Below are 19,324 nucleotides of genomic sequence, written 5' to 3'. Positions count from 1 at the left end.
GGTGGGGACACGCATCCCCTCGGGCCGTGGTCACCTGTGGCCCGCTAGGCGTGCGCCCCCTCCGGGGCAGAGACCGCGTCTGCGTCGGCGCCGCTCCCGGCTCCCTGGCCCGTCGCGGGCGCGGCCCCTGGTCCCGCTCTGCGCCGAGCTCCGTGCTGCCGAGCGGGGACTGCCGGAGGCTGAAGCCCGCTCTGCCTCTTACTCGCTGTGTAAGTTCAGGCACGTCGCCTGACCCCCCCCCCCCGCCCCCGGGCTTCAGGGCTCCCCATCTGTCGAGCGGAGGCGACGGTAGTACCCACCTGCCCTGGCGCTGGGAGCACTGAGCGGGTTCGCATTTGTCAAGTGCGTAGCACGGGTGCCGGGCTACCTGTTGCTTCGTGCATGAGCCGCCGACGGGGTCGCCCCCTCTGCCCTGAGCTCGGAGGGGAATCTCGCACGGCTCGGCCGCACAGCCAGCTCCTCGAGCTCTGGAACGGCTCACATCTACTGCCCTTCTGGGAGGGGAGGCCACACCGCAGCACCCACCCTACAGGCCCTCAAGCGAGTCTCCCTCTGCGGGCCCCCTTGTATCCTTTCTCCACTTCATTTCCAGTTCTGACCTGTGGCAGGGCCTGGGGCGCCCTTGGCCTCACCTGTTTTCACCGGCTCTGCCGGGGAGCTCGATTTCCCTCCCTCTCGGCTTCCGCAGTCCGAGCCCAGTGCCCGGGTCTCGTTGTGGAACAGCTCAGAGCTTTCTTCTCTTCTCTGGCCCGCGGCTGGGCCAGCCCACCAGAAACCTCACGGGGTTGGGGGGGTGGGGGTGGGGGAGGTCGCGAGTGCAGGGTTACAAAGCCCGAGCATTCTGAACCTCAGCTGTGAGGGTAGCCCCCAAGCCGGGACGTCAGCTCTCCCAGAGGAAGCTAGGGGCACGATGAGCCAAGCTGGGTCTGGGACAAGCTGCTTCCTGGGAGTGGACTAGCCTACAACAGAGGTCCTTAAACTGGGTTCCACAGGGTTCAGGTTGAGCTTCAGAGAGTCCCTGCACTCCTTGAAATTAAATATGTTTTGTGTGCATGCGAGAGATGGGCATTTTTCTGTGAAGGGGAGTCACTGATTTCACCAGAGGGGCCCATGAAGAGAGAATGGTTAGGGACGCCTGGGTGGCTCAGTCGGTTAAGCGTCTGCCTTTGGCTCAGGTCATGATCCCAGGGTCCTGAGATCGAGCCCCGAGTTGGGCTCCCTGCTCATCAGGGAGTCTGCTTCTCCCTCTCCCCGCTGCTCATGCTCTCTCTCTCAAATAAATAAATAAAATCTTACAAAAAAAAAAAAAAAAAAAAAGAAGGGCACATGGGTGGCTCAATTGGTTAAGTGTCTGCCTTTGGCTCAGATCATGATCCTGGAGTCCTGGGATGGAGTCCCGCATCGGGCTCCTTGCTCAGCAGGGAGCCTGTTTCTTCCTCTCCCTCTGCCTCTCTCCCCTGCTCCTTCTCTCTCTCAAATAAAAAAATAAAATCTTGAAAGAAAGAAAGAATGGTTAGGAATCACCTGTCTGTGAGAGGAATCTACTCAAACTGTGGGAGGCATAATAGTCTATGGGAAACGCACAACCTTACCTTCAGCTTGCCTGTGACCTTGGGCAAATCACTTTACGTCTTTGCATCCATGTCCTCATCTATAAAGTGGGGAACACAGCAGTGCCTACTTTATAGGGTTCTTGAGGGGAAAAGACAAGGCAAAACCCCTAGTGGATGGTCTGGAACATGGTAAGGTAGGTACTGTCATTAGAGATTCAGAAGATCACCTGTGGGATGTGTGTGTGCATGTGTTTGTGTGTGCATGTGTGTGAGTGTGTGTGCGCGCGCGCGTGTGTGTTTCCAGGGTTAGGAGGTATGGGATGGCGAACAAGAGTTGGCACTCCCAGAACTCACACCTAGTGGTCTGGCAGGCTGGCGGCAAGAGCTAGAAGATGGTATCTACTAGGAGGGATCTGCCCCTAGAAGCTGTAGGTAGCCCCATCTCTCCCCTAAGGCCAGGCTTGGCAGCAGGACTGACTCCCCTTGTATCTAGAATGATTTTAGGGCACACCAAGGTGATCCCTCCTAAATATCTCCCCTCCCGGTCTGCCACTCTCTCTGTCCTAATGTTCCTGCAATCAGAGTCACTCATCGCCCTATCGACAAAGCCTTTGTTAAAATGCATGCTCGGCGGCAAACCTGTGTGGGGACACAGGGTGAGGCCCCGTCATCAAGGCTGACTTTGTTCTTGAATTGGATATTTCATTTCGTCCTAGGAACCCTATTGCTACGGCCGGTTAGAAAAGTCGTTGCTACTCACTCAGAGTTGCTCAGGGGTGGCAAGCTGTCTTCCTGAGTGAGGCACAGTTGGTGGCCTGGCCTGCCCTGTAAACCGAGGGGGGCTCTCATTCTGCGCCGCACCCCCCCCCCCCAATCAGGGACCCTTTCTTCTCAGAACAGACCGCACTGTTTCTGAACGGTCATCTATGTCATTCCTGTATGGATTCAGAAAGCCCATGTAATTAGGCAGCATACTTCTCTTTTGTCACTCTAGTACCTGATGAGCCTCCGGTTCTATGTCGGGTCACCACCGTCGTGGGTTTTCCTTTGTAGCTTTATAATTAGTTTTCCTTTGTCATTTTCTACATATTGTATTTGCCTACTAATTAGATTTAGTCCTGACGCCTGTAATTTTCATTCATCTGCTCAGAGACAAGTGTTTATTCATTGTCCGTTCAGAAATAGTTTTCTGAGTGGTTTTTAGAACATGCAATATCCACATAATTTTATTTGCCTATTAGCTAGATTGTTGGCATTAACATAAGTAGTGATTGTCGTAACAAAAATAGTGGTTATCTACCCAAATCCTGGGATCTGAGTCCCGTTTAGGAAGTAGTGTAGGTAGGCTGGCTCGGCCAGAAGAGCATGTGACTCTTGATCTCGGGGGCTGTCCGTTGGAGGCCCATGTTGGGTGTAGATTACAACAAAAAAATAAACGTTTTTAAAAAAGGAAGTAGTTGGGGCCCCTGGGTGGCTCAGTCGTTAAGCGTCTGCCTTTGGCTCAGGTCATGATCCCGGGGTCCTGGGATCGAGCCCCGCATCGGGCTCCCTGCTCGGCGGGAAGCCTGCTTCTCCCTCTCCCACTCCCCCTGCTTGTGTTCCTGCTCTCACTATTTCTCTCTCTGTCAAATAAATAAATAAAAATCTTTAAAAAAAAAAAAAAGGAAGTAGTTGAGGTAAAAAGTTGGGGAATTTAGCAACACAGTTCTTCTCTAAATAATACACACGTTTCCTGGTACAAACTAATCCAAGGGAGAGAGGGCGGATCCATGTGGCCACAGATGAGGGACCTTGAAATCTAAACACTATTTGGGCGTGCCTAAATGATTTGTCCTCTAGTTTTCACTAAGATCCCAACACCACTTGGCAATCCTGTCGTTTGTCCCCGAGCAGCTCCTCTTCAGTGTCACCAGCTGGCCCACAGATTCAACTCAAATGCAACAGCGCCCCCTTCCTCTCTGTTGTGGGCACTGGGTGTGCTCTTGGGACCCCCTTGAGGACTGGACTCAGTGGTGCTTGTGGTACATGGCCGTCAGCTCTCAGACCCCTTTGGGGATTGCCTCAGCTGAAGAAAGCTGCTCTGCCCGAGGGCAGGCCCCCTTCCTAGGGCAGCCTGCACCCCATGAATGACTGAGTATAAAGGCCCGTCCCCTGGTCCCCACTCCTAGCTTCAGAGCTTCCCATAGGGCTGCCTGAGGCTTTGGGGACCCGATGTTGCAGCTCAACATCTCCTTCCTCCCATCCTGCTCCCACTCCTTCCCTTCCATGGGTGGTGGAAGTGCTCCCAAGAGCACTCCCTAATAAACCTGCTGATCTTGATCTCAGAATTGGCTTCTTGGGGCGCCTGGGTGGCTCAGTCGTGAAGCGTCTGCCTTCAGCTTGGGTCATGATCCCAGGGTCCTGGGATTGAGCCCCGCTTCGGGCTCCCTGCTCAGCGGGGAGCCTGTTTCTCCCTCTCCCTCTGCCCCCCCCCCGACTTGTGATCTCTCCCTCAAGTAAATAAATAAAATCTTAAAATAGAAAGATTTGGCTTTTCAGCAAACCCGACCTGCCACACTCTCTTCTCCTACCCCCACCCCCTCCTCCTGCCCAAGGCTGAGACCCACCTCCCCGGTGTGCTGGGGTCCAGTCCCCCTCACCTCCCCTTGGGCCCTGCTCCATCACTCACTCATTTCCTCTCTCTTTCCCGAAGCTTCAACCTCCCCCCCCCCATCTCTTCCCCTCGGCATGGAAACCTGAACAACTGTCTTCAACAAAAACCTCCTTTGACACAGCCCCCTTCGAGCTTCTGCTCTTTCTTCCCCTTCGCAGTCTAAGCTTCTGGAACTGGCCCGCTGCCATCTGGCTTCGGCCCTGTCTCATCTGACTTCTCTGGGGCGTCTGGCTCTGATGGCCACTCCCTCCTCTCTCTTTATTTCCAGGACACGTGGCTCTCTCCCATTTTCTTTACATTCCTTGAATGGTGTGATGTCCAGAGCTCCACCCTTAGTCCTCTTCTCTCCTTATTCTGAAAGTCATTCATGACCATGGCTTTAACCACCCCCATAGGTCGAAGGTGTCCAAATTCCTATCTCCAGGCCAAGCTATGAGACAGCACCCCCTTGACGTCCCACAAGTACCTCAACGCCATGGCGCTCGTCTCCACCCCTGCCCCAGCCTGCGTCCTCCCTGTGTTCCAATCTCAGTGAATGGGACCGCCGCGTACCCAGTGGCTCGAGCCGGAAAACTGCCACTGTTCTCGGCACGACCCCTCTCCCCTGTCACCTTCTCCACAACCATCATGGTCTGTTGATTCTGCTCATTCGAAGGTTCTCGAATCCCTCTTTCCCGCCCTCACTGACAATGTCCTAGTTCGAGCTTTGGATCTGTATAACTCAAATGAATGACTGCAACAAGCCTCCTCAGCAGCCTCTCTGCCTTGACACCCGCCCTTGCCTCTGCTGCCAGAGAAGTGTTCCTTCGAAGGCATTGGGATCGTGGGGCTCCCCTGTTCAAAATGCCTCAGCGGCCCCTTGTGGCCTTTAGAATGAAGTAAAAACTCCTGTACTTGGCACCTCTCTCATCTGGCTACCGCCTGCCTGGCTTCCTCACCCCCCTACCCCGACCCCATCTAGTGGTTTATATTCTCGAACAACCGGACTACTTGAAGTGCTTTGAACATGCTTCATTCTCCCATGTCTCAAAGCCTCCTTTGTGCATGTCCTTCTCTCTGGAAAGCTGCCCCATTACTCCCCGGGCTCCTCTTCCCTCCTCCAGGCCCCATCTATGCTGCAAGTGTCCTTGCAAACTTCCCAGGCTCTCCGAGGCTGTCTCTGGCCCCCGGGTTTTCCCTCCTCTTTGCAGACATCCATTAGACTTAGGGCACCTTCTTCACTGCCTCTCCTTCCAGGTCTTTCTTTCCGCCGGACTGAGTTCTTTGAAGCCAACAGTTCCATCCTGCAGTCCCAGTACCGGGCACGGGGTTTGGCCATCGGTCGCCACTTAATTAAGGGCTTGGGGGGTGGATGAGTCAATGAGGCACGAAGGGGTAGCAGGAGGAGGAAAGAGAACGAGAAGCTTGGGAGGAGACCGAAGGCAGGTGCCCCTCTCAGGATTTTGCTTGCCCCGAGCTCTGCGGCTGGCTGGGATGGCCTCACCTTCCCGCATTAGGAGGGAGCGCAAGCGAGCCGGCCACGCTCTGGCCACAGCCTGGCAGAGAAGAGCCTTGCCCGTGGCTCAGCGACCACTCCCACCCGAGTCTCGGCGAGCAGGGCCTCCCACCCCAGCCCTGGGCCGGCTGACGGCCAGGAAAGAGGGGAAAGAGAAGGTCAGCAAGGCTCGCTGCCGCTTCGGCCACCGCTTCTGTCTCTGGCGCGGACAGCTCAGGATTGCAGCGTTGTCCGCGCCCTTGGCCTTGGGGCTAGCTGGGCCGCGAGCCTGGGTCCACAGAAGCCTCTTCCTTCCTTCCTTCCTTCCACAGCTCTGGTCCACAGAAGCCTCTTCCTGTCTCTCCCAGTGTGCTAGCCAAGTATTTTCTGGGTGTGCTGTGACATGAAAAGGGTTGATTCATGTCGTCGAATGATCTCTGATCACTCTGGCCAGGCACCAAGAATTTCTTGAGTGGGCACTGGGGGCCTTTGGCGTCTTGAATTTACATTTCCCCCCAGTTGAAGCTTTTCCTCGTGTCTTAAAATATGGTGGGGGTCTTTTTTTTTTTTTTTTAATCCCCATTTGATAGGGAAAGAAGCCAAGGTCCAGAGACCTACCTACTCCGGCACTGTCAGAGACAAGTCAAACCTGGTAAGGCTGGTAAACCGGCTGCCGAAGGACAGGAAGACGAGGGAGCCGGGCTCCCGAGAGGCAAGCGGCTGCGGGGCTGGCGCTGGAAGGCTGTCTGGCCACAGCGCATTTACACTCTGCCCACAAGGGGTCAGCAGTTTCCGTGGCCGCGGAGTGCCGAATGCGAGGCGTCCCTCCTGTGGGAAGGCGGCGCCCCCGTCCCGATCGCCGACCTGGTTCCTGGCTGCACGGCAGGAGCCTGGAAGGAAATCCTTCCACCACCAGAGCTTCTAGGACGGGCGTCTCCCCGGCTGTACCAGGGGTTGGGACAGGCCAATGGTCTGCTTATCCCGGGAAGGCTGTGGAAGCTCCCAGGGGCAGCGCCTTATTACCCGGCCAGTCCTCTGGATGCGACAAGCCACTTGTGGACGGCAGTGCCTGCAGACGGCGCGGCCGGCATAGGCACTCCCCCCCTCCAAGGGCTGTAGCCGCCTCCACAGGAATAACTGGAACCCAAACTATCACAGGGCTGTGTCTGCTAGGCCAGAACCGCCCCCCGGGAGGGAGGGAGAGACCTGAAGAACCATAGATACAGAGCGTCTCCAGGATTCAGAGTCAGACAGACCTGGGTTTGAATCCCGACTCTTCCTCTTATTAACCATGACCTTGGGCAAGTTATTTAACTTCCCTGTGCCTCAGTCTCCTAATTGGTAGAACAGGGAATTAAAGCACCTGCCCTTCAGGGCTGTTCTGAGGACTTCTTTACTCATTCATTTGAGCCTAACCTAGACTAGCTACTGGGTTCAGGGGGTATGACCAGGCTTGGCTTCCATGCCTGGCACATAGCAAGTGTCGACTCATGGTAACTTCCCTTTGAAGGTCGGGCCATGGATTTGGGCTCAAAACAGCAAGCAGGTGGAGGTATTCTGAGCAGAAGAGAAGCAGGAGGAAAACACCATTGGGGAAGGCTCCACTCCTACCTGCAGTGTAGTGGCAGGATTGAAAAATGCCGGCCTTACCCTTTCCACAGCATCAGGACATAGGGCCAGAGCGAGGGGCCTAGGACTTACACTCCCCGGGGAGCTGAGCCCACACTGCAGTTGGGGACAGGAAGTGGCGAGAGCGGGGGCGGAGCCGAGAGGAAGCTTCCTGAAGCCAGGAAGCCGCTGGGCTTCATCTGGCAGATCACCTTGCCTGCTTTTGGGCGGTGGTTTCAGGATATGGGGAGAAGGTGTGGGCATGCCTCTGTAGCTGCAGGGACTTGAGCCAGAGCATTTGAAGGACATGAGAACACAAGAGTATGAATATGCCACGCTGTGCGTGAGGCCCGATTCCTCGGACTTGGACAAGGACATCATGGGACGCAAAGACCCAAACGCCCTTGAGTCCTTTAGTAAACTGTCAGCTGTGAATTTATCCAAGCCTTTCGGATGTTGCAGTACTATTTTTTTCAGTCGGCCTCACCAACTGGAACATTTTCCGCACACTTTTGCTTCCTCCTACAGAGAAATTCTTTTCTGAAAAACACATCTCTCCCCAGTGTCAGGCGATGTGGTCTTCTGGTGCATCGGAATCCCCCCCTAGATGGCAGGCATATGTACCAGCAGCGGCCCCCAGTGCCAGCAAAGCTGGTGAAGGAGATCTAGAGTAGCCCCTCGAGATCGTTCTCTACATTAGCCAACTGAGGATCAGAGAGGTAAAGTGACTTGACAAAGGTCTCACAGCCACTAAGTGGTAGGTAGAACTAGAAATTTCCATAGGTTCCTAGTCGGGAGACTGGTCTGTGTTTGTTTTTTCCCCCAGGCCAAATGGCTTCCCATCTGGGACATACTTTTCTGGACTTCCCTCATTGCTTCTACTCTCCTTCCCTGCCCTAATTTTCTTTCATTCTGTCCTTATTGGTACAGTCGGCAGCTAGACCAAAGTGGTTTGTCAGGTGGTGGAGGCCCCAAGCTAGCTTAGGCTAACTTCTGCAGAGCCAGGGGCCAGGAAGCAAAGCAGTGGACCTTCCTGTCAGGCGCCCACGTGACATGCGAGAGCCGGAGTCCTTTCAGGGCCCGACTGAGGGTGAAGCAAGGAACCTGTGGAGAGGGGAATTTCTAGGCTCAGGACTACAGGCCTAGGTTTCCAGTCAGGGCCATCTCTGGGTAATACTGTGAGGAAGTTAGATCTAAGTGAGTTGGTATAGAAGAACCATTCATTTTTTTTAAAGATTTTTTTTTTTAAGTAATCTCCACCCAACATGGGGCTTGAACTCACAACCCTGAGATCAAGAGTCACATGCTCTACTGACTGAGCCAGCCAGGCATTCATCTTTTTTTCAGGAAGGCGTGACTGAGCACCTTCTCCAAGCCAGGCGCTGAGTGGGTGCCCAGGATATCACTGTGAATGAGAAGGGCAAAGTCCTTCCCTACCTTTGTAGACTTGGTAGCCTCGTGAGATCCCAAAAAGGTTTTTATTTGTTGGCTTTAAAAACACACACGCACATATGATTTTTAGTCATGCGTCCATCCTCTACCAAGTTTTGGTTAGGGTTGGAGTACCTCTCAGACCTTTGAAACTTGTGTTTCTGGTGCCAAAGTAGTCCTGAATCTTGGGCTTAACCAGTGGAATGTTGGTAAATGTTTAACAATTAGCTCTCTGGAGGGAAGTGTATGCATGTATATATGTACATAAGTTAATTCTAAATTTTACTGATATAAAGTATGTGTGCCTCACAAATTACGTATAAAATGTACAAAATATCATTAATAAGGTAATTAATTTTGTAAATGTATTCAACTAGTTTATTATCAGCACATTATTAGTATTAATAACATTGTTGGTATTAATTAGTAATTTTAATGTTAATTGTTAATCAGTAGCTAACTGATTCTCACAGATGGCTTTTGTGGGTTTTTGCCAGACTCTCGTATCCGTAACCAACTTGTGGTTGCCATTGCTAAACAAATGGAGTTCTGACATGAAGGTGAGTTGATCTTTTCATTTACGTGTGAAACAACAAAGACATATGTCGGAACTTCATTCATTCCTCAATGATGTGAGTGACTTCTTCCTTGAATAGGATAATGGTTTTCAGACACTGGAAGATTATTTCTTCATTATCTGGTATTATTTCACAAAGTGACAGCTACCGACATGGCTCACAGTTGAGTTTAATCTGCATTATTAACATTTTCCCTCTCACTTTCTTAGGTCTAGAAAATCAACAGAAAAAGTAAAGCCTGATTAAGAGTATTTACTGATCTCTGAGTCACAAGCGCTCAGCCCGTGGCCCATGGCAAGTCACCAGCTTTGCTGCGAGGTTGTTGCCCACTATCCCACGGTATTTCCGCCACACGGACGTGGCAGATAATCACCTAAGTGCACAGATCACTGTGAAATAGAGTAAAATGATGAAGTGATGAGTTCGGGGGTATTTCTTACCTAATTAAAAAAAATTTTTTTTAAAGATTTTATTTATTAATTTGACAGAGACACAGCAAGAGAGGGAACACAAGCAGGGGGAGTGGGAGAGGGAGAAGCAGGCTCCCCGCCGAACAGGGAGCCCGATGATGCGGGGCTTGATCCCAGGACCCCGGGATCATGACCTGAGCCGAAGGCAGACGCTTAACGACTGAGCCACCCAGGTGCCCCTCTTACCTAATTTTTAATAGAATTTATTTCAGTATAACTTTCACAGCCAGCTCACATTTGTGACAACATAGCATTAGAAAGAGCCGGCTCCAGCACACCCCTGGGCCTGACTCTATTTCCAGGCCCTGAATGACCCTCATCCCCACTCCCACGCCCCTTTGTCATTGATTCGGGACCCTCCAGCCCACTGCCATGGATGGGGAGCTCCTAGATTCCGGAGCTAACCCTAGTGGCCACTTTGAATGAGGGCCCTGGGGACAGGGTGACACCAGTGGCTTCTCCATGACTGGGTGGCCTCTTTCTGCCTGAGGAGCAAAAGCAGAGGTGGAAGAGAGTCAGGGACACTCGCAGTGACTCTGGAAGGCAGGCACATCTGGCAAGCACTCACGGCTAAGAGAGAAAGGAAGGATGAAGGGGTGAGGGCAGGAGAGAGCTCGGGCTCAGCCCTCTGTCCACTTGGCTCTACTCCTGGGCTATAATTTCTCGTTGAAGGCTTTCCAGAAAGGCTGGTGACCTTGGAGACTATAGGTTAGTGGAGGGGGGAGCCGAGACAAACCCTTCCCTCCTGCCTCTGGGATGTTAGCCAGAGCCCTGGAAGCTACTCCCGAGGGCTGTCCAATGTCTGCTCTTGGAGTCTACCTTTGGGGCCCGTTTCCTTTTCAGCAGGAGAGGGGTGGCAGTGACTTTGGGTCTTCGGTTGGGCCTCTTGCTGACTGGCTGAGTCTGTTTTGGAATCTGGTGGGAAGTCTGCCCAGCATTCTGGGCCATCCTCTGCATGCAGGCCACAGACGAACCCTGTTTCCTTTCAGGCCACATGGCCTGGTCTCTGCTCTCCAGGTCACCGCCAGGCAACTTAGCAGGTCCAACTGCTTGGATACGGTTGGGCCATGCTGCGCTCTGGATGCCACCGCATGAATGAGCGTTCTGTGTTTGCACCTAGGCTGGTGGCTCTCCGAGGGCCCTGTCCCCAGCACCCCCCCCGCCCCCACTCAGTACAAAGAGCAGTCCTCAGTGACGGAATGCAGCAATGAGAAAGCCTGGCGGACAGTCAAGATTTCTTCCTGGTGAAGCCGAATCACAGTGTGGAGCCCCGTGTGGAAGCGCTCATTTTGGAACCTTGTCCAAGGAGTCTCCTCTATTATTGCTAACACTTGGCAGGGGGGCAGGGCAAACTCCCCACTCCCCACCCCCACGCCGACACGGGTTTTTACCAATTAGCTGTTCGGTAACCAGGAAGTCCTGATGCCAGTGGTTTTCCTACCACCCTAAGAGAACAGTCACCTTTACCCCTCAGCCCTCCGTCTGCACCCCCCCCCCCCCCCCGCACGCCTCCGCTCCCGGGGCTGCTGGCCCAAGTGCTGACCGGGAGCGATTGCTCTTGGCATCAAGCCTGAGGACAGGCTGTGCGCCGAGAGGCCGGGGCGGCCCTCCCTCTACGACACGGGGTGGGAAGTGACCAGGGTGAGGACGCAGACAATAAGGGCTCAGTACCCTCCGAAGCGGGAGGGATCCCTGGGGACAGATGTACCAGCGGTCCGCTCCCTGCCAAGCCCCCGCGTCCCACCCAACCCACACCCCAGCATCCACACGCATCCGCCGGCGACCACCTTCGGACAACACCATTCACGGGGGTTCGAGCGAGAGGGCAGGCCTTACGAGGAGGTCCACAGAGAGGCCCGGCACTGCAGTGCCGGGAGTGAGGTGTCTCTGAGCCCGCTGTTACTGCCCGTCTTCTAATAAGGCCGGAGGCCAATCAGTCCTTCTAATAAGGCCAGATGCCTGTCTCCGGGGAGCACAGCGCCCCTTCTCCCAACATGTCCTGGGCTGAATGACCCTTGGAGTGTACCAGGTTGAAGTTCTGGTGTCTGTGTCCGTGTGTGTGTGTGTTAAAATATTAAAACTGTGTTTCCAGACCAGACTTTGCTCCCGTGTTCAAGAGCCCCAATCCAAGTGTCACTTGGATGTCCCACAGGCAACTGCAATTTCACATACCCTATGCTTCTCGTCCTCTCCTTCCCCCTCAAGCCCACAGTTGGTCCTGTCCCACGATCCCTTTCTCAAGAAATCGCGCTGCCACTCACCTACGTGGCCAACCGGGAAACCTGGGCACTCCCTCACCCCACATCCCCCTATTTCCCTCGGCCACCAAGTCAAACCTGTTCTCTCCTGCACACTTGTGCCTCATCCAGCTGGCCCTGCACACCCTGCCAAGACTTTAGGCCAGGTCACCAACTTCTCGAAGCGCAGTGACAGCCTCTTGATGTGCTTTCTTGCCTCCAGTCGTCCCGTCATCCCTGCTCCAGCCCCCACACCATCCCCAGCCCTGTCTCTAAACCAGCCCTGAATGATGTGCCCAAGGCAGCGGGGAGAAGGCCCACCGGCCCAAACGCATCTTTCTCTCCAACTTGTAGGTGCCCGAAGCGCCTCTTATTTCGGTAAGTTCTGGGGACACATACTGACATATTAGCTAGCTCACTCTGGAGCAGAACCCAGCCTCTCTGACTTTTCCTACTGGCATCGAATTTTCCTGGGCAGAAAGGGAGGAATGTGAGATGAAAAGTAAGTTTTGACACCAATGAGGAAGGCAGGGGAAGGCCCAGAGTAGGGTAATGCGCAGGTCCACGGGGCTAGAGGGGATTCCCAGGATTCGAGAAAAGTGGCTTCCTGGAAAGGGCTGGGGCTGGGTCCCGAAGAGACCATCTAGCAGAAAGTGTGCCAGGAGGAAGGCATTGCCCTGGGGAAGGAACCGGCCAGCTCCAGCTGTGACTGGGTGGAAACTTCCCTCCCCCCCCCGCCCCCCCCTGCCCCCCCCCGTCTCTCAGGGGTGGAGCCATCTAAGACTTCCCAGAGGGAGAGGGCTCTGATCTCCCAGGAGGTGGGCTGGGCTTCCTTCCAGAAGGGAGGCCGAAACCCGGGGGCGGGGCTGTAGAAGTAGCCCCCACTCTCCCCTCTGAGACCTCTGACTCGAAGAGGTGACAGAGCCCCACGTTCCCCCCCCCCAAACAGAACACGGGCTCAGAAGATTACCCAATGCCTCTCTCTGCTCAGCCTGCAATGGGCCCGTCTTTCCTCTGCGGTGGTTCTTCCTCTGAGACCAACCCCTTTCCCTGAACTCGTGGGGAATCCACCTTTTACCTGTCTCAGCCCCGAAGCCCTGTAACGCACGGGAGGAGGTGACGAGGCTCCCAAATCTGTAATCTACCCAAAGCTACAAATTACAAAACAAAACATGAGTCAACATTATGATGCAAGGTCTTTTTTTTTTTTTTTCCTACAGATACGGGTTGTATAGACCTCACTGTCCTCAGGATTAGAGTCCAGATTCCAATCATAATTTGCAAGTCTCTTCAAGATCTGGCCGCTGCTAAATGAGATGTCGGTCAGAGGGTACAAACTTGCATTTATGACTAAGTTCCAGAGATCTAAGGTACAGCGTGGTGATTATAGTTAATCAGACTGCATTATATACTTGAAAGTTGCTAGGAAGTTAGATCTTAAATGTTCTCAGCACAAAGAAGAAATGGTTTGTGACGTGATGGAAGTGTTAGCTAACACTCTGATGGGCATCATTTTGCAATATATAAATGCAGCGAACCATCACGTTGTACACCTTAAACTCACGCAGTGTTCTCTGTGAAATATAGCTCAGTGAAGCTGCGAAAACAAAGATCTGGCTTCAGTTTTTACCTCTCAGCGCTCCCCCCAACCCCCATTCCTTTGGACCTGACACCTGGTCATCATTTTTTAACTTGTTATTTGGAAAGAATTTCTAATTTAGAAAGCATTGGAAGAATAAAAATAGCACAAGGATCACTTGTATAGCCTTTACCCAGATAAGCCTATAGTTAACATTTTATCCCATTGCCTTTATTGTTTGGGTTCTCTCTCCACACTCACGCACGCACACGTTATGTATATACATTATATATACACACATACATATACCCACATTACATGTATACATCCTGTATGCCATTTGATACACGGACATGCACACTTTTTTCTGAGCCATGTGAGGTATGTTGTATATATCATGATCCTTTACTCCTACACTTCAGTGAATTTCCTAAACAGAGAGACATCCTCTTCTTCTGCTTCTTCCCCTCCCTCCCTCTCTGCCCCTCCCCTCTGAGCACTCTCTCTCCTTCTCTCTCTTTTTTTAAAGATTTTATTTATTTTATTTGAGACAGAAGGAGAGGGGGGGCAGAGGGAGAAAGAGAAGCGCTCAATCTCATGACCCTAAGATCATGACCTGAGCCGAAACCAAGAGTCAGATGCTCAACCGGCTGAGCCAGCCCGGCGCCCCTGGTGTCACAATATTTTAATCTACCGTCCATATCGCAGTTTTGTCAGGTGACACACTGATGCCCTTTAGAACATTTCTTCCCTTCCAGTACAGGAGCTGATCTAGCATCAGGTGTTGCATGGAGTTGTTCTTTCTATTTAGCCTGTGTTAATTTGGAACACCCCACAGCATCTTTGGGTCTCTTATGACCTTGTTGTTTTTGGACAGATCACTTCCCCCTCCTGCCAATATAAATATTCGCGTTTTTCTTTCCTGCCAACATTTCTCAGCAGGATGCTCCTCATGCTGTGCTTGCCTGGTGTTTCCTCATGATTCGATTGGGGATCTGCCTCTCTGCTGTGTAGGTCATATGGTGTCCCATCTGGGGGCGCTCAGCCTATATCTGTCTCTCATTGGTGATGCTAATTTTGATCACCAGTTCAAGGTGGCGCCCGAGGTCTCTACCCTATAGCTACTTTTTTTTCTCCCTTGCATATAACAAACAGTCTGTGGGGAGACACTTTAAAACCATCAAATATCCTGCTTTTCATGAAAATATCCACTGGGGGGCGTCTGGGGGGCTCAGTCCATTAAGTGTGGGACTCGTGATTTCGGCTCAGGTTCTGATCTCAGGGTGGTGAGATGGAGCCCGTCTGGGGCTCTGTGCTGGGCATAGAACCTGCTTAAGGCTCTCTCTCTCCCTCTCTCTCTGCCCCTCCCCCCCAAATAAATGAATAAATAAATAAAAATAAAATCTCCGCTCGGTTTAGCATCCATTGATAATTTTTGTCCGATCCAGTCTTTGCAATGATCGCTGCAAAATGACAAGTTTCCAGGGCACTTGGGTGGCTCGGTTAGTTGAATGTCCGACTCTTGATTTTGGCTCAGACCGTGATCTCAGTGTCCTGGGATTGAGTCCCGCGGCGGGCTCTGAGCTCAGCGTTGAGTCAGCTTGAGATTCTCTCTCGCCCTCTGCCCCTGCCCCTCCTCCTGCTCTCGTGTGCACGCACGCTCTCTCAAAATAAATAAGTCTTTTCAAAAAATGACAAGTCTCCGACTCCCACGCTCCCTCCATCCACAGTCACCGGTTGGCCCTTGCGTTCTAGCCATTGTGAGCCACTGTCCGTTTGCCACATCTGCCAAGAGCTCTTGGCTAACTCTTATTCGTCCCCCAGCCTGGGCTGTCACAAATGGTGCACAACTCCAGGGGGCGCCATTCACATCGTGGCCATGCCAAGGGGCAGCCGGGGGGGGTCTTGGTTTAGATGAAACTTCCTCCTGGAAGTTCTCCCAGATTCCCCAAGCTCTGTCTGCAGACCCTTATCAACACCCTCGTCACACTACATTGTAATTGTCTTCTTACTTCTTTGCCTCCCTCACTGGGCTATAAGCTCCTTAAGGGTACGACTTTTCCTCTCTTGTTCTCTGCTGTGCCCCGCCTAGAATATGTATTCAGCAAATGTCAGACCAGTGAACGGGTTTGGTCTCGTGTTATAGTTAGTTATATATGTATATATAATATACGTATGTATAGCTGGCTTCTCCGGTGGAGGACAAAGTCCTTAAGGACAAGAACCACACTTGATTCATCTCTGCATCCTCTTCCCCTCCCCTCCGTACTTGGCACAGGGCCTGGTTCATAGCAGGCACTCAACAAAGGTTTGCTGAGTAAGCCCAGATGTGTACGGGTTGATCAGGGTACACTCCCCACCCCCACCTTTATGCAGAACTGCACTAAACTCTGTTTGGGTGACACCTGGGAACCAGGGGGTGTGCCCTTCGAACCCCTGCTGTTCCGCACAGTTGGGCCGAGCCCTGCCTGAGCACAGGAAATGTAAGTGTATGTGGTCAGGGTCACTAGGGCTCCCATTACCGAGGGATGCCAAAACCTGAGTGAGTCTCCAAAGGTGACTGAGGGCTGTCCGGGACCCATCCTTGGGGTTCTGAAGTCTTCCTAGATGACAGTCCCTGGCTTCTCCCATGGAACTTTCCAGGAGCCGCTGGCCCAGCGGACTCTGGAAGTCTTTCTGGGGCTAGGGCACTTGGAAGGCACACTGCTTGGGTCAGGATAAAACAGAAGCAGGAGAGGCTTGGAGAGAAGGCCTAGGAGGAGCCGGGCTGATAACCCAGCCCTTTGAAGAGCACAGGGCACCTCCGCCGTCTGGAGCCCAGCCTGCCAATCTGGCAGAATGAACTCCGATGCCCGCCAAGACCTGGGCCTGGATTCGGGCTGGTGTCTCGCTGAGCCCAGCTCAGCAGCCAGGGCAACCCCTCCCAGAAGGCACTGGCTCCGGAAGCTCCCGGGAGGGCTCTTCTCAGCCCCCTAGAGATGGCGTGGGGCCCCAAGGGCAGCCCCAGGCAAAGGTCGGTGTCATCGGACTTTAGCTAGGACAGTCCTGATTTGTACAGGGTTTTTGTCTAGATAGACGCTCTTCTTCAGCCTTCCCGCTGTGTCAGAGATGCGCCGTCCACCCCACGGCATTCAGCTTTTTCCCAATAGGAAAAGTACTCACCAACGGGCCCCAGATCCATCAGTGGCAGCCTTGAAACTCACAGCCGGGGACTTAGGGATATGGATCTAACACAGGAGCCACTAACATGAACATTTTCATTTTTATTTCTAAAGCACTTACATAGCATTGACCATGTGCCAGGCGTTGTTTTAAATGCTTTGCAATCTGTTAACTCATTAATTCTCATAACAACCCTTTAAGGTAGGTCCAGTCATCATCCCCATTTGATCGTTGAAGAAACTGAGGCACAGAGAGGTTAAATAACTTGCTTAAGGTCACACGGCTGTTAAATGGCAGAGTGACTCCAGCCCAGGTAGTGTGACTCCAGACCCCGTTCTCTTTACTCCTCTGTCCTGCTGCCTCCCTGGGCTTATCATCCTTGTGAGAACAGAGCAGGACAAGGAGCAATCTTCCCACCTCCCCTTTTCCTTTTTTCCGTAGGTCCTTTTATATGGATCAAGTGCAGGAGTCCAGCCTGTCCCCTAGTCACATCAGAGACAAAGAGAGGGAGAAAGAGAATGAGGACGTTGTCTGGATGCTCGGATGCTTCTGGAAAAGTCAGCTCTGGCAGTGGCTGAGGCGTACCTCCAGGATTCAGAAACCCCTGCAGTTAATGTAGCCCAAATTCTGAGCTGAGTGTGCTTAGCGACACCCCAAAGAGGACCACGGCATCAGAATCTTTCTAACCCTAGCCTTGGGCAAACACCACCACCAAAGAGTGGCCAGAGCCAAGCTTTGGCTGGACATGGAACAGAACTGGGAAGAAAAGAGTACATCGGGGTAGATAACAAGTTGTTTACAGTGAGCAAGGCCCCAGTGGCCGCCTCATAAATCTCAGTCCTGGGAAAGTATGGTCAGAGCTGCGAGCCCCGACGCGCACGTGCTGCTCTTCCCGTGGAAATATCAACCAGTCCGCGCACGCACCCGGGGCTGGGACGAGGGCAACACACTTTGGAGCCAAAACCTTCAACCAACCACCAAACTTTCTTTAAAGGGAGACGTGTTCGGCTCTCTGCTGGGCGCAGGGACTACAAATAGGAGTAAAAATGCAACCATCTGTGTTGATATAATCTACGCTCGCACATGCCATCGATCATCCGGGGAGGGCAACAGCAGTGGGAGAGAGACTAAGGGGTCACCGCAAACCCCTTCTGCCTTGTGAATTTGCTATCAGAAGCACACGTTACCTATGCAGACAATAAATGAGGGGCACCCAGCCGGCTCGGTGGAAGAGCGTGCGACTCTTAACCTCGGGGTTGCGGGTTCAAGCCCCATGTTGGGTGTAGAGATTACTTAACTAAATAAAACTTAAAAAAAAATTTAGGGGTGCCTGGGTGGCTCAGTCGTTAAGCGTCTGCCTTCGGCTCAGGTCATGATCCCAGGGTCCTGGGATCGAGCCCCGCATCGGGCTCCCTGCTCCTCGGGAAGCCTGCTTCTCCCTCTCCCGCTCCCTCTCTCGCTGTGTCTCTCTCTGTCAAATAAATAAAATCTTAAAAAACAGATTTAAAGCGCCAAGGTTGTTGACAACAACGAAGGATCCAGGATACACCGACGGAATTGACCCATCGGTCTTCCTGGCTTGGGACACACTTCGGGCTTTCGCCGTGGCGGTTACGCCCAAGAGGTCTTCTTACCACGTCCTGGCTACAAAAAGGCGGGTGTTTTTCCAAGCACATCACATGAGGAGACTGATAACCCGGCAAGAATGCGGAGGCAGGTGAGCCCTGCCCAAGGCAGAAGGGAGTTTTTCCTTCCACGGGCTTTGACCACGTCATCCGCCTTTCACGGACAAAGGTGACTCCAGGGGTGACAGCCTGTCACCTTGCAGACACGCCCCTGTCCCCGCCTGGCCCTGGCCCTGGCCCAGAGAAGTGTTTCCCGATCAGCTCTGGCCAGCTGGGCAGGGGTCAATGCCTCCGGCTGGATCCAGCCGAAACCTGCTAAAGAGCTAGCCCCAGTCTGAGAACAAGGGTCGGCAAAGTAGGTTCTGGTGGTTTTGGCGAGGGCAAATGGACAAGTCAGTTTTCCGGTGTGGCGTCGTTTTTCTGGATCGTGGGCTCTGACTTTTCCCTCTGCGCCCTCCGCCCCCAGACTACCTTCAGGCTTCCTCTCTGCGAAGCGCATCCCATCTGCTGGGAAATAGTAACCATGTGACAATAAGCATGATCACGACCCTCTCGGGAATGCTCCCGTGGGTCAGGCACGGAGCTCAGCGCTATACACGCGTTCTCTCCCAAGCAGTCCTCATGGACATGCCACGAGGAAGGGCTTCTGGCTGTCTTTGTTTTATAGCTGAAGAAACTCAGCCTCTCAGAAAGAGCTAGTAAGTGGTGGGGACCCACTGGAAATCGATCCATGTGGTTACGAGCCCATAACCGGGGCACTTAGAGGCTTTTAACCACTCTGCTCGACTGCCTCTCATAAAGTTAATTTTAATCTTTGCCTAATCCGACCTTATTTAGGGAAGGAAATGTGCTGCCAAAAAATCACTTAGGATATCCTAAAGCTAAATATAAAAAGCTCTTCTATTATCTCTTGTTTGGGGCTCTTTGGGCTGAGGCCTCGCCCCAAGGGCCTGT

At 52.9% G+C, this 19,324-nt stretch overlaps 2 long non-coding RNA genes across 2 annotated transcripts in view; one reads left to right on the top strand and one right to left on the bottom strand.

Moving 5' to 3' along the window:
* Positions 1-19,324, bottom strand: part of LOC135361958 (uncharacterized) — a 66,145-nt gene that overhangs the window by 34,269 nt on the left and 12,552 nt on the right. The window lies entirely within an intron of this gene.
* Positions 8,089-19,090, top strand: LOC135361959 (uncharacterized). The gene is made up of 3 exons (XR_010406238.1): positions 8,089-12,382; positions 13,225-13,374; positions 17,187-19,090. It is a non-coding gene; the product is annotated as an uncharacterized LOC135361959 (long non-coding RNA).

The sequence above is a fragment of the Mirounga angustirostris genome, unplaced genomic scaffold, assembly GCF_029215605.1.
Source record: "Mirounga angustirostris isolate CCGP_5_RB_7025 unplaced genomic scaffold, mMirAng1.0.hap1 SCAF_11, whole genome shotgun sequence".
NCBI lineage: Eukaryota > Metazoa > Chordata > Mammalia > Carnivora > Phocidae > Mirounga > Mirounga angustirostris.
The sequence above is the reverse complement of the archived record's forward strand: the minus strand, read 5'-3'. Positions and strand labels throughout refer to the sequence as shown.